Below are 15426 nucleotides of genomic sequence, written 5' to 3'. Positions count from 1 at the left end.
TTATGTACTTTCATCTTAAAAAAAGTGATTGAACGTTGTTTTACGCGTTTCCACAACAGTAGAATGAAGTCCATACGTCGTGTTACTTTTTGTACGCTCGTTACAGACTGATTCTAAGATAGCTGTCGCCTACTGTAGGTACTGGAGTGGGGTTATACTGCGGTAGAGATTAGTTTCTATGGAAACAGAATGAAAGAGCTCTCACACGGATTTTCCGGAAGACTTTCCGTACCGACAGCGGATTTCGTAAAGTGTTACTGGAAACATTTCATTCTATGTTACTGGCGAACTGGTACTCACGGACATTTTCAGATGGCGCCACGGCTGCTATTTCTTACCTGAAACAGAAGACAAGACAGTTCATATTACAAGTTTTTCCTCATTGCATTACGGTAGTGACTATTATATACAGGAATAATCACTGCTTTTTGTCCCACGAAGAGTAAAAAAAAAAACACGTATTATGTAACGAAATAAATGACCAATTACCATTTAAACATACGAGACTGTAAATGTAGCTTTGTTTCCGACGGTACACTTCGTAATTTAAGTATGCGTGCATCATAACGACAGAAAAAAGAAAGAAAAACTGGTACTAAAAATTTAGCACGAGTGTGTAACATGGGTACGCGAATAAATGCAATTCAAATTTTAAGATAATCAATTTCTGAATCAGAACGCACACACGCACACACGCACACTATGAATTGCCTCGAAGAAAACGATCTACCGACAATAAGTCAGCACGAATTCCAAAGCTATCGTTCTTGTGTAACCCAACTTGCTCCTTATTCACGCTAAGTAATGACTGCTATCGACAACGGATCTCAATTCGATTTTGTATTTCTATATTCCCAGAAGGATTTTGACATCGTTCGTTACAAGCAATTTCTAATCAAATTGCGTGCCTATAGAATATTGTCGCAGTTGTGCAACTGGATTCGTAATTTCCTGTCAGAAAGGTCACAGTTTGCAGAAACTAACGGAAAGTCATCGAGTAAAACGGAAGTAATATCTGACGTTCCGCATGGAATTGTTACGGGCCCCTCTGCTGTTCCGGATCTATATGAAGGATTCAGGAGACACTCTGAGGAGCTCTCTTACATTGTGTGCAGATGATGCTGTCATTTGCCGTGTTGTAAAGTCATAAGATGATCAAAACGAATTGTAAAATGATTTAGACACGATATCTGTGTGGTGCGAAAAGTGGTAATAGACTCTAAATAATGAAAAGTGTGACGTCACCCACATGAATACTAGCAGGAATCCGATGAATTTCGGTTACACCATAAATCACACAAATCTAAAACGCTATGTATTCGACTTAATACTTAGGGGCTATAGCGGCGAATAATGTAAACTGGAACGATCACATAGATAATATTGCGGTGAAAGCGAACAAAAAGACTGCAATTTACTGGCAGAAAACTTAGAAAATGCAACAGGGCTACTGAAGAGACTGTTTACACTACGCTTGTCCGTCTTCTTCTGGAGCATTGCTGATCGGTGTGGGGTCCGCATCAGATAGGATTGACAGACGACATCAGAAAAATTCGAAGAGCAGCTCGATTTGTATTGTCGCGAAATAGGGCATAGAGTGTCACAGACATGATATGCGAGTTGGGGTGGAAATCATTCAATTAAAGGCGTTTTTCGACGCGGCAGAATCTTTTTAAGAAATTCAATCACAAACTTTCTCCGCCGAAAGTGAAAATATTTTGTTAGCGGCCACCTACAAAGTGAGAAATGATCATCGTAATCAAGTAAATCAAAGCTCGCACAGAAAGACCTAAGAGTTCGTTTTTCCTGCGTGCTGTTCAAGAGTGGAATGGTAGAGAAATAGCTTAAATGTGGTTCGATGAATCCACTGTCATGCACTTAATTGTGCATTGAAGAGTAATCATATAGACATAGGATCGATGGTGACATTATTAGAGAGGGGGAAAAATATCTGCTAGTACACAAATAAGAAAAAAGTAATATGTTTAGAAAAACAATGGCAAACCTGAATCCTTATGTGAGAAGGGCATTTGAATCCGTGTCCTCTCGTATGCGAGTGTGCACTGCGGTGCCCTGATCTCTGGTAACAAAAGATGGCCACATTAAAGTTTCCCGGAAGTCTGTCTCAAAAGTACAGCTGGAACGAGTCATCCTTAGATGAGGAGAATCATTCGACAGATGTGGTTCAAAACATGAAAAGTGAGAAAAACAGGTTAGACCATTATGGAGGAGTTTAAACAAGGGTTGGATACTAAGCAGTGGCAAAACTAACACGCAAGAAGTGCCTCAAGTGGCATGTAAGCCGCCTGTAGCTGACAGCAGGAGATCAGTTGAAGTAGTGCAGTGAGCGGCCACGACTGTGTTTTGAGTCAGCTGCAGTGTGTACTGTCTGAAAATGCGGGAGGCCAGTTCAAGCACCGTACCAGTAAGTCATGGTTGGTGGATAAAGAATGAAGAGGCACGTGGTCGGAGCGCACAACAATGTTTCCAGAGACCTCGTGAGGCGTGTGGTGATGCAGCATTACCAAATCGCACGGTGGCGAGATGGGTGACAGTTTTTCGCTGTGGCAGGAACGTCATTCAAGATAGGGCCCCATTCGGGGCTACCAACCACGGTCAACATGACAACTGAGCTCCTTGCCTCCCTGCTGGATGTGGATCGCCGATGAACCGCGCATGAGTTAGCCGCAGGGTAAGCGTGTGCCACAAAACCGTGTTCTACATTTGGCACGACATTCTTGGGGGGTTGGAGATACTGGAACATCCACTGTATTTACCCGTTATGGATCCTTGAGATTACGACCTGTTGGCCAAAATGCTGAAACCTCTTCATAGCACGCACTACGACAGAAGAGAAGACATCATCCGTGTCATAGAGCGGTCTTTGCGGTATATCGACAAAGATGGACGCGCTGACGGTATACGACGCCTTCCCTCTAAATCTCTACCCTGAAAACCACCGTGAGGTGCATGGCAGAGGGTACGTCCCATTGTACCAGTTATTAGTGTTTCTTCCTGTTCCAATCACGTATGGAGTGCGGTAAGAATGGTTGTTTGAATGCCTGCGTGCAGTAATTATTCTAATATTATGCCCACGATCCCTGTGTGAGCGATACGTGGCGGTTGTAGTATATCACCAGAGTAACCATTTAAAACCGACTCTTGAAACTTTGTTAATAGACTTTCTTTGGATAGTTTACGTCTGTCTTCAAGAGTCTGCCAATTCAATTCCTTCAATATTTCTGTGACAACTCTCCCATTGATTAAAGAAACCTGTGTCTATTCGTGCTGCCCTTCTCTGTATACGTTCAATATCCCCTGTTAGTCCTATCTGGTATGGGTCCCACACACTTGAGCAATGTTCTAGGATGGGTCGCACGAGTGATTTGTAAGCAGTTCCTTTTGTGGACTGATTCCACTTCCCCAGTATTCTGCTTTATCAAGGCTGAACATTTGTGAATCATTCCATTTCATATCAAAGGTACTTGTACTAGATGGCCTATTCCAATAGTGACTCATTGATCTTACAGTCATAGGATACTACTCTTTTTCCGTACTGTGAAATGCTAAATTTTGTGTGGGGGAAGGTGATCGAGATTCGGGGCGATTATACTCAGGGCACATAATACGGCGAATACCTGTTAATAAACTCTGGTATGAATTATAACATACTTGCCTCTACTTTTTATCCAAACCGTGTATATATTTTTCTCATGTCTCTTAAACGAGAATCACACACAGGAAAAATTAGAAAGGAAATATTATTCACTTTGGATGTGGACACTTGCATGTATTTATTGTACGAAATAACATCAGCTGACAGACTGGAGGTGATTGCCTTGTGAATTCCTCGTGAAACAAGTTTTCGTTTCTAACGCTTCGCTGAATATGGCCGGCAAAAACGCAGCCGCATTAGTGGCCAGTCAGTAGCGCCGTTCGGGCCTGAGGAATGGAGTTAGTAATTTGTTGATGGGGAAGGCCGTTGAATTAGCGACAGTGACAGCGGATAACAGGTGCACTGTGTGGATGTGGATTCTTGCTCCGCAGCCGCTGCCGTCAGCCGCTGCTGCCGACAATTATTCTTCCGGCGGGGAAACAAGAAAAGCCCATTACAGGAATTACGCGCCGCGCAGACTTCTCCGCGCAGACGGCGCAGCCGGATGTGGTGGGGGCAGCTCCGTCGCGATAGGTGGAACCCGAACACACGTGACTCGATGCTTTTCTCTTGTCCACTTACTGGTCTCGCAGTCCTTTTCGTTCTGCTTTTGACTCCCAGTTGTAATCTTTGCGGCTGCGTACGAATTTTAATAGGATTGTACCACGACGTCAAAATAAAAACAAACAATAGCTCCTCCTTTACCAATTATCCTCAGCAATGTTCGGTATTTGTATTACTACACGGCTAGAACGGTGCACGATCCCTGCAGCGTGTTGCCTGTCTAATGGCTCCCACGGACAACAAAAATTTGACTTTGAGCACATTTTTCATAAAAGTGATGAAATTTAAAAGGCAGGCATAAACTACTCATTCAATGTTAGCGGATGAGAGCGCTCAGCGACTACCAACAAACTTTACACTTCATTTCAAACTTTTTAGAAACTAAATCTCGATTACGTTTCCTACAAAATAACGAAAAGAAGAAAAATTATCGCTTACTAAATTCGCGCACAAAACCACAGCAACAGGTATAATGTCTTAATTTATTAGTTCTCTACTACCGACTCTATTCGCAATACACACTGCGTACTGTAGACAAATATATCATAGAATGTACCCGCAAAATTATATAACTTAACGACACAATTCGGCACATATGAAGTTTTATACGACGGCATTCTATTCTTTGAAGTATTGGAAGGGGGATGGGGGAGTTTATTGGCACATGAAAGAGAATAGAATGTCATCCCCAAAACAGTACTATTTATTTATCATATGATACACGTCACCAAATATGCAATGCAAAGTACCAGTACAACACTGTAATAATGCAAGAAATGACAGCACAAAATGACTTAGCCAGCCAGTTACAGGTCGACACACAGTTTAACGTGCATTTCGAACCACGGAGTAACTCGGCAGTTTTCAAACAGAAACTCATCACAGGCAGAGGTGAAAGGAGCCACAAACGACAAAACAGCAGCGACGATTTCAAACATTGTGTTCTCTGATGTTACGAATACGGAAGGTGAACGGAAAAACCATACTATTTGAACCAGTTGAAAGTGGACGATCATCTTCACACAATACAGAGGAACACGTGTATGTTTCATGCACTAAGATATGAAGGGCAACAGAGTGTGGATGATGTTAACAATATGGAACTATGGTTAAAGGCATCAGCAACTACGAGCGGAAGAGACAATGGAACGGAGGATTGGTACACCAAATACCTTCTGGTTAGCCGCGCAAAAGAAATAAGAAAATCGTGACCACTTCGCTGCACAATGACTATTACGTGACGTTTGTCTTCTTAGGGGTGGAAATGAAAGGGTTAGTGAATACATCTTTTACCTAATGCGCTGCATCTTCTGTGGAACGTCTCTCCTTGAACATTTTGAAAATTTCACCAAAAGTCTCATACATTCGTGATGGATAGCTGAGTTCATGTTGGGATCCTCTTTTTGGCTTGACTCGGTGTAATTTGGTAAGCTTCCCGCATGGGCAGATCATTTCAGCTCTAGATCCACAGGACAGCAGTATCTTTCGTCGGTGACATACGAGTTCTCAAGCATTCGATCACGTATCAGCTTAAAGCTTCGTGAACAAAATATCTCTTAAACGGTTACGTTTCTAATACAAGCCCATTATAGCTCCTCACACATTTTCCTACCTCCTGTGCTCGCATGTTTTTATTCAGCCACGCAAGTAGCACCAGTCAATCTAGCCTTTAGGCCTCGTACATTGCGTCTAGTTTCACCTCCTCACATTATGGGCTGTTGTGCAGAGCAATAAATCAAGAACCGGCAATTGTAGCAGCCCACCTACAGCCTGATTTGATTTAATTAGAATCTTATGTATCAGGTCCGAAGCTTTGACGTTGTCGCAACAATCCACATCGCTCCGCTCTACGCAACGATCGAAAATAGCTTTAAAAGTTTTGTCTCTAAAAAATCACGTAAAAACTTAAACTGGTAGCGATGACAAAAAACAGGAAGAAAACAATCGATTAAGTCGGCTGTAGTTTTACGTATCGGTTGAATTATTCATTCATTCCATTCAATGGAGCCAGTCTGTGGGAGCAACAGAATGGAATCAGTCGATATAGTCGGTTGTAGTTTCACCTATACATAGGGTTATTATTCATTTGTTTCTTTCATATGAAACCAGTCTGAGGGAGCTACCGAATAAAAACAGCTGACGCAGACCAGTGCATTCAATGGCCTTGTGACATGGAGCATTACCTTGCTGAAAAATGCTACTGCCATCGTGTAGAGGTGTACGTGGTCTGCAACCATTGTACCATACTCCTTGGCTGTCGTGGTGCCTTGCACAAGTTCCACTGGACCCATGGATGCCCACGTGAATGTTCCCCAGAGCATAATGGGGTCGCCGCCAGCTTTTCTCCGTCCTGCAGTACAAGTGTGAAGGAATTGTTCCGGTGGCTAAATTTGGATTCGCGAGCTCCCATTGGTATGATGATGAAAGTATAGGGCTCATCAGACCTTGCTCTGCCACTGTGCCAACATCCAGCGCCGATGGTCACGTGCCCATTTCAGTAGTAGTTACCAATGTCGTGGCGTTAACATTGGCACGGAAACTAGTTGTTGGCTGCGTAGGCCCATCGTTAGGCGTGTTCTGTGCACACTGTGTGGTCTCACGCTCTTTTACTCTGCTCAGCATTAAAGTCTGATATTAGTTCCGCCACAGTTTGCCACCTGTCCTGTTTTACCAGTATGCCCAGCCTACAACGTCCAACATCTGTAATGAGGGGTGCCAGCGTCCAACATCTGTAATGAGGGGTGCCAACGCCCAACATCTGTAATGAGGGGTGCCAACGCCCAACATCTGTAATGAGGGGTGTCAGCGTCCAACATCTGTAATGAAGGGTGCCAGCGTCCAACATCTGTAATGAGGGGTGCCAGCGCCCAACATCTGTAATGAGGGGTGCCAGCGCCCAACATCTGTAATGAGGGGTGCCAGCGTCCAACATCTGTAATGAGGGGTGCCAGCGTCCAACATCTGTAATGAGGGGTGCCAACGCCCAACATCTGTAATGAGGGGTGCCAACGCCCAACATCTGTAATGAGGGGTGTCAGCGTCCAACATCTGTAATGAAGGGTGCCAGCGTCCAACATCTGTAATGAGGGGTGCCAGCACCCAACATCTGTAATGAGGGGTGCCAGCGCCCAACATCTGTAATGAGGGGTGCCAGCGTCCAACATCTGTAATGAGGGGTGCCAGCGTCCAACATCTGTAATGAGGGGTGCCAACGCCCAACATCTGTAATGAGGGGTGCCCCGACCCCCTCCCCATGACTTCTGGACGTGGTTTCACCTTGGTTTCGCCACGTGTTGAAGACACTGACCACAGCACTGCTCGAACACCCAAGTCATGCAGTTTCCGAAATGTCCGTGCCGAGCCTCCGGGCCATGACAATTTGCCTTCGGTCAGATCACACGCCTTCCCCATTCTACACACGGACAGCACGCTCACTGATATACACGCACTTCGCGCGTGTCCGACTGGCAGCCATTCCCTTGCCAAGTGACGCTGGTATCGCCTGGATGGGTTTATATAGATATTAGGTCTGTGGTAATAATGTTCTGGCTGATCAGTGTACTCCCCTTTTACTCTCACAAGATAGTTCAATCCCTGTAGCCAGCCATGGCTGTAGGTGTACATGCAATTCAATATCCTTTCTGATTAGCTCATGTAGAAAGCTATTTTCAAATCATGATATGCATTTATCACGGAACAGATTAAATTTTGTGTTAGCATTTGTTTCATTGCAAATTTCATCCCAGGCCATCTCTTGTTAATCATTCTTAAAAACATTTGTCCTGTAGTAATTAATTATTCTGATTTCCACTGAGGAATGTCGGTACTGTAGGGCATCATCTTACTGATCCTCACTAACTCTTCATCGCGAGAAAACAGAGCAACCGTTACTGGGTAAACAGTTATTTTCTTGCTTTAAGTGTCACCAAAGAAAACAATATCAATTCAGGTCCTCCTGTCTTTGTCCACCTGTGTTCGAAGGTTAATTGCCGAGACCAAACTGAAGGATCCGAATAAGATTTCCAGATCATTTTTCCTATCAGAATCCTTTAGAAAAATCTACACTGAATTCAGCACAGACTATGCCCTGGTTGCTGCTGTCTGACGGACAGCACAATAATGAATCCAAATTCCTCACTAACAGTTCAAGATTTCCCAGCAGGGATCTACTCGCATGTATAGTTACAATCACAACTGAACAGTTTTTCAGTATTAACTCACAAGCACCCACTTACAAATACTGATCACTGCAAGATCTACATGTCTGCACGTTTTTGAACTTGTTTTCTGTTCAATATATGTATCAACTCCTTTTCGCACAAGATGTCTGTCTTTTCAGAGCTCTCTAAATTTTGTAAACAGAGAGGAAGCTCTTCTAATTTACTACTCAGTCCTCTAATATTTTGACAAAATAAGCTATCCCTACTTTTCCGTGCATTCATAAGTCTTTTGTGGAGCTCTTCTGATATTTTGACTTCTTTCAAAACAGGATGGCTGAATCCTGATTCCGCATCGCCCCCCCCCCCCCCCCCCAGTTCAGTATATTTTCTGCAAGAAGCTCAGCCAAGCTCTCCTATTCAGATGTACGCCGTATCTAGTATACCTGTACCTCCCAACTGTAGCAACAGCCACTGCACTCATGTGAAATTTCGTTTCGGTCAGCAGCAGCCTTCTCAACTCATTTTTCACATTGCTTACATCAGTATTAACCCAGGGCTGGTCATGGAGCTGCAGGATCTTCAAAAAACACACCGTTGTGTGTATGGTGGCCATAAAGATAAGTTGAATGCAATACACAGTACTTGCAAAATTGGTTAACATCATGAAATTATAAAGAAACTAATTAAAAAATTCGAGGATTCAATGAACAATAATTTTAACAAGTGAAAGTACATGCTTACAAAAGACGTGATTAAGTCACAAAATAATTTAATAAGTGCGTCATATATCGTTTCTGTTCATGTCACCTTAGCATTTACCAGAAGAGCAGCTCGAAGAGAGAGAAAGAGATTCAATAAATTTCAATAAGGAAGTAATTATTTACATATTTAAATATATATTTATAATGTAGTGTCAAGCGCCTTTTTTTTTCAAACCATCCCATAACTGACGTCAAATCCGAATGAAAAAGTCACATATAACCGGAATAAGTTAATCTCTACCACTAAATGGAACATGAATCAGTACCAGTGCCTGTCAGTACTTAACTACGTAGATTACAATTTCCTATATTGAATTGCATGTACACCTACATAATAAGGCTCTATGAAAGAAAGCTGCAATTGGCTGTAAGCGAGGAATACGCCGTGGTCATAAAATTGGCAGGGGAACAGCCCCTAACAGAATTATCCGATGGTCCGCGCACACGAGTGCACGGCGCCGCCCAGAGTGTTGGTCTGGACAGTGCGTTGAAAGAAGCCACCTCGGAGCTGGATGCCCCGAAGTCAGGATATAAAATAACATCTCCAGGCTGTGCAGGGAAATCAATACTGTTCTTAGCGAGTTGTGTGTGGTCGGCGATTGGTGCCGTTTTGGTAAAGTCCCGGAAGAGCGGCCATTGTGGAAAGGACGGCAGGTGGTCAGCATTCGTCGAAATTCGGACACTGTCAATGTATCATAACAGAAAGTGCAATGAGGACAGACAAGTTTAAGGCATTTTTGAACATTCTGAGACACCGACACCGCATTCAGGTCCTAGAATACCTGGATGTTACACGAAATGTAAAAACAGCTACCATTGGAAATAGTACAGAACAACAATCCGGGGGTCGTGGATCGAATCCCTTTGCGGAAACATTTTTCTTTTTTCTTTTGAATTTGCGTCATTTACACCGCAAATAAACGTAAATAATGTTCAGTATACTCTGCTAATTAATATTTTTTATGAAAGGCATCAAAAGAAAAGGTAAAGCAAACACATTTGCAAGAAATGATTATATCTGCACTATCCATGAGAACTCCGCAAATAACACTGCAGCTTTTATTACTTCGTATTCCGCTAGTTTCACTTTGACCTTTCAGCAGCCCTAGGCAGCTGCACGCGAATAATACGTTCACGGTGCTCTTTTAGACCGAGGATTTAAAAAACGGTGGATGAAAACGCGGAAAAATATAGGAATGTCGTCATTAGATGAAGCCTAATGTAAGGGGGAACAAACTGACTCGTGCAGAGGAACAAATCCACAATGATACGACGGTATTTTTCAAGAGGGAGGATTGCTATCGTGTAGTATTAAAGTGATTCTTCACAAATGCACTCCGCTAGTGCAATCCTGCGCCATCTATTTTCATCGCCAATCAAGAAATTGATCAAAAAGCATCAAAACTGCTCCCCAATGTTATTCAATCTGTATATTGAGCAAGCAGTAAAGGAAACAAAAGAAAAATTCGGAGTAGGTATTAAAATCCATGGAGAAGAAATGAAAACTTTGAGGTTCGCCGATGACATTGTAATTCTGTCAGAGACAGCAAAGGACTTGGAAGAGCAGTTGAACGGAATGGACAGTGTCTTGAAAGGAGGATATAAGATGAACATCAGCAAAAGCAAAACGAGGATAATGGAATGTAGTCGAATTAAGTCGGGTGATGCTGAGGGGATTAGATTAGGAAATGAGACACTTAAAGTAGTAAAGGAGTTTTGCTATTTAGGGAGTAAAATAACTGATGATGGTCGAAGTAGAGAGGATATAAAATGTAGACTGGCAATGGCAAGGAAATCGTTTGTGAAGAAGAGAAATTTGTTAACATCGAGTATTGATTTAAGTGTCAGGAAGTCGTTTCTGAAAGTATATGTATGGAGTGTAGCCACGTATGGAAGTGAAACATGGACGATAACCAGTTTGGACAAGAAGAGAATAGAAGCTTTCGAAATGTGGTGCTACAGAAGAATGCTGAAGATAAGGTGGGTAGAACACGTAACTAATGAGGAGGTATTGAATAGGATTGGGGAGAAGAGAAGTTTGTGGCACAACTTGACTAGAAGAAGTGATCGGTTGGTAGGACATGTTTTGAGGCATCAAGGGATCACAAATTTAGCATTGGAGGGCAGCGTGGAGGGTAAAAATCGTAGAGGGAGACCAAGAGATGAATACACTAAGCAGATTCAGAAGGATGTAGGTTGCAGTAGGTACTGGGAGATGAAGAAGCTTGCACAGGATAGAGTAGCATGGAGAGCTGCATCAAACCAGTCTCAGGACTGAAGACCACCACACACACACACACACACACACACACACACACACACACACACACACACACATTGTTTCAGTTTACGTGCACTGTAAGTAACATAAAAATTGTAAAGAAAAAAATAAAGAAGTATCTACCTGGTGAGTGGAACCCTCCCTCCTCCCCTGATCATCGGATTACCGTTCCGTAATGTTTCGCTGCACCAACCGCTGCCTGTAAACTATGCTAACATAAAAGGTCCATAACTCGACCGACTCGCTCCAAAAATGCTTTATTTTCTAAACGATTGGCTATCTGCAGACCCCAATCCTGTCGCTTTCATTTCTGATCAAGCCCTGCATATGACATAAATCTGACGATATCGTTGACAACGATTAGGCACGGTAACCTTGTTGGGCGCCCGTAGTTGGTGAAGAGCCAATGACTGATTCTGCAGCCACTTCACCCACCATAAGCAGTTTATGCGTACCGTGAAATCCAGCCGGAACACCAAGAGGAACCGTAGGGAAAGTCGAGTCATTTTTTAACGATGCTCAAGTAATTTCTATCTTCGGAATGAAGACATTTCTGTAGTTCGAGCTTCAACACGCTTTCAACTCCGGCCACAGATGCAAATGCCGACCCTTCTGGAGTGTTTTCTACCATTAAAGACTAAGCTTCGACAATCATGGTACGACCTGCGCGAATATAACAGTTTTATTCACCCGTTCCTTCACTCACATTTCAGATCCCTTGTCTAGGTTTGCTAAGGCGTTAGCTTATTATTGTCAATGATTATTAAATCATATCTTTTGAACTTATGTTAAATAAACCGAGTTAAATGATGGCCTTGTTAAATTTCGTACATAAACCAACTCCTTTATTGTTGTTTTCGCAGGTAGCGATTTACTTAAGTCAAATATACAGGGCCTTTCTAATATTTCCAATTGAGGATTCAATATAAAAGTACCTGCCACCACGTGACAAAGTAGCTGCAATTACTAACCTTTAAAAACCAACAAAAATTTTATCTATGCCAGAAGAACGAAAAATTTATTTTCAAGTAATTAAATACACACATTTCGAAAATATTTCCTTTTTGGAAATACGCTTTTGATTCACGCCGGTTTGAAATAAAATACTTCGTGTCTAATACACTACTAATGGTTCATGTATAACCAAAAAAATGCTGAGAAACCAGTGAGTGAGCGCAAACGCTCTTGTAACTTCCGTAACTGCAAGAGACTTGCGTGAATCGGTTGTTCCACATTAATTGAAACCAATCAGTTCTGTAGCAAGTAAAGCAGTCATCAACCCGAAGACTGTTTTGAACACGAAAGTGCTTTAATAACCATGATCCTGTTGGCGGTGGTGTGCCGCTCCCTTCCAGCGACCTTTCAACTGACTGACCCCGCCAGTTACAGGGGAACCTACAGTTTGAAGTGGACTCCGAACCAGGGTGGAAATCACAATGTTCACATCAACGAAAATTGCCAGAGGAGAAGGGAGTAAGTGACAGATAAAAATCCTAGGACTGACCGCGAATCAAACCCGAGACCTTTTGATCTGAAGTCTGGCACTTTACCAATGAACGAACGAGCCGTGGAGTGACTGCTACTGCTGCTGATGATGATGATATTTGGTTTGTGGGGCGCCCAACTGCGCGCTTATCGGCGCCCGTGCAAATTCCCGATATTTACACTGTCCAACCTCGCCACTTTCACGAATGATGATGAAATGACGAGGGCAACACAAACACCCAGTCCCCGGGCGGAGAAAATCCCCACCCCGGCTGGGAATCGAATCCGGAACCCCGTGATCCAGAGGCAGAAACGCTAGCCACTAGACCACGAGCTGAGGACGGGAGTGACTGACAAACGTCTATATAACAGCGGACGTGGCCATAGAGACTATAGTCCGATTAATATTACTTGATAATTGACGTCCGTCACCTGCCACCGCGGTGTTGCCACATCCGCTGCCGGCTACCGCTTGGTTATAGGCGACACAGTATCAAGGCGGGCGGGTCACTTCACAGATTCTGTTAATGTGTAACGCGGAGCAATGTTGCAGGCGGCCGCCGCGAGGTATGACGGAAATGGGAGACGCTCTGTTGACAGCTGATTTTAAGTGACCAGCGACTGCACTGCGGCACACGACCTGTTTTCTAGCCCTGAATTTAAACTCATGTCCTTAGCCACAACATGTGTAATGTAATACAGGAAACTGCGATCAACAATCTGCGGCAAAACTAAAATCAAAATTGCTTTTTTCACGGCGTTTAACGCTAATCTATACGAGCCAACTAAAGACAGAAAATTTTCGCAACATGTTTGTTTGCAGAGCCATCTTCTGCAGCAAAATTTATTTTAGCGATAAAAGCAAACTATAATTTCTCACTGTCATTGGTTACCTAAAACTATCCTCAGACTGGCTACACGGGATGTCGCGTTACGAACTGATGAGCACTCCTGCTTGGCACTTGGTTGCAGATTATCGGCGACACAAGCGGATTCCAAACGAAAAAAAAGAACGATTGGTATAAAAACAACAGCAAATAAAGAAGTCAATACGACGATGAAAATGACACGGCAAAGTATTAGAAATTTAAAAAGTACATTTAAAGCAAATAACTGAATAAAAATGATGAAGTCTTTTAATTCGATTTAGAAAAGTAAAAAAATTCGATACATATGACAAGACTGGAAGCTTCGACTTTCAACACGTGCGGTTTAAACTCTAACCACTACGCTTTGCCATTACAATGCACGGAATGTTTCATTTTATGACTGGTCGAAATGATTGGCAGCCTTCAAAAACTTGACTTCACGCACTGTCGTGCGAAGAAGCTTGTCTAATGTACACCAATAAATCTATATAAATCACGCCCAATCGTGTCTTGTGCGGTAGGACCCAGTAGTATACATTGTGTGTGTGTGTGTGTGTGTGTGTGTGTGTGTGTGTGTGTGTGTGTGTGATTTTTGGACTGGTTCTCAAATGGTTCAAATGGCTCTGAGCACTATCGGACTCAACATCATCAGTCCCCTAGAACTTAAACCTAACTAACCTAAGGTTCAAATGGTTCAAATGGCTCTGAGCACTATGGGACTCAACTGCTGAGGTCATTAGTCCCCTAGAACTTAGAACTAGTTAAACCTAACTAACCTAAGGACATCACAAACGTCCATGCCCGAGGCAGGATTCGAACCTGCGACCGTAGCGGTCTTGCGGTTCCAGACTGCAGCGCCTTTAACAGCACGGCCACTTCGGCCGGCTAACTAACCTAAGGGCATCACACACATCCATGCCCGAGGCAGGATTCGAACCTGCGACCGTAGCGGTCGCGTAGTTACAGACTGAAGCTCCTAGAACCGTTCGGCCACACCGCCCGGCGGTGTGGCTGTCATGTGTGATGAAATACGAAATGAAAGGGCGAGACCCCAAATGCAGGATCCAAACACTTCAAGAAAGAAAGACGGACAAGGAATTGGATGTGAACTAATTATTGCGGCTGTCTGGCAACGGCGAACGATTAAGGCTTGGCGGTGAGCGTTCTGGTTGCGTTTGCTACTATCAAATGATTTTAATCGGACTTCTTTTTTTTGTAGTTTCATTTAGTTGTCCCATCACTAGAAACTCACAAACGATGTGTGTCTCCAATCGTATCAAAAATTTGTTCTTAATTCGACTTACAAGTGGAGCGATGTTATTTTATATACTATAAAAAAAAGCTTTTTCGTCTGAGAAACAATGTCAAACTTATCATATCTTGAAACCTACAGCTCTATTTGAAATATCTTTCGACGATTAGAAAAATGCCCCGGTCGAAAACGGAATATCCATAGTTGTGTAACGCACTGCGTTTGCCATGTGCAAGCGTCGGAAACCGGCGTTCTTCTAGTGATTTTAGCAGTATTTAACTCTTCACAGGTATGACCTTTATAATGTGTCTATCTCCTACAAAAAGCACGTGAAAGTTCTTAAACTGACATTTGGCATAAATCTCTATAGCGTCTGTAAGTGCTCAAAAGTCATCGTTA

This window comes from Schistocerca piceifrons, chromosome 6, assembly GCF_021461385.2.
Source record: "Schistocerca piceifrons isolate TAMUIC-IGC-003096 chromosome 6, iqSchPice1.1, whole genome shotgun sequence".
Lineage (NCBI taxonomy): Eukaryota > Metazoa > Arthropoda > Insecta > Orthoptera > Acrididae > Schistocerca > Schistocerca piceifrons.
Note: the sequence above shows the minus strand (reverse complement) of the source record.